An 881-nucleotide genomic window follows, 5' to 3' on the forward strand; every position below is an offset into this window, starting at 1 on the left:
TGTCGGGGCACATAGGTCTGGGCAGTAGAATAAACTGCAAAAAGAAATCGTGCAAACATTCGCGCAGAAAAGTGCACCAAGGCACCAAACCGAGATTCAGGAGAGCGCTGCCCGGGAGGCGAAAAATTAAGGAGCGGGACAAGTGTGAATCTTGCCGCCAGCACAGAGAGAGCGAGACGCGCAAAGGCACGTGCTCTCATGCGGGCTCTCGCTTTCCGCTGCATTCACGGGAGAAACCGCGCTCCCATAAAAAGCGGCACGCGCGCGGAAGGAAAGCGCGTGTACGGCTCAAAGAGCGAAAGATTGTACGAGGCCGCAGTGACAGGGGCAAGAAAATTGCCAAGAAGAAATCGTCTAAGCGCTCAGCCAAGCACAGTTATCGCGATAGAAAGCCGCGATTCGAAATGACGCCACTTAGTAGGCGTAAAATCAAAAGGCCGTGTAGAGGCGAACGACACACCGAGCGGAAAAGCAAACGGGTGCGCGAGAAATTAGACTCGTGGAATGTCTCACTTGCCACCACGAACAAAGAGAAAGATAGAACGGTCCCACAGGAAGCGTTGCGCACTTGCTATGGGACGTCGCGACTGGTGCGCGAAGCGCAAAGAAAGGGACAAGTCGCTAGTAAGAGAAAACCAATCATTCTCGTACTGTACTGCCCGTAGAAACTGGAAAGACAAGTACAGAGAGAAAGAAAAGCGCGTCCACTGCGAAAGAGGCAGACACATTAGCTACCAGGGTAGTAGAGAGAGAGAGAAAAGCGCAGCTACAGCGAAAGAAGCAGAGTCATTAGCTTCCGCGGTAGCGGGTGTCGTTTAACCGAGTTAAACGCTGGCGTAGACGCACTAAGCCGTGTGTTCTAAGCAAGGCTGGCTTCGCCT

This window comes from Amblyomma mixtum, chromosome 10 (genome assembly GCF_055824585.1).
Source record: "Amblyomma mixtum isolate Tamu chromosome 10, ASM5582458v1, whole genome shotgun sequence".
Taxonomy (NCBI): Eukaryota; Metazoa; Arthropoda; class Arachnida; order Ixodida; family Ixodidae; genus Amblyomma; species Amblyomma mixtum.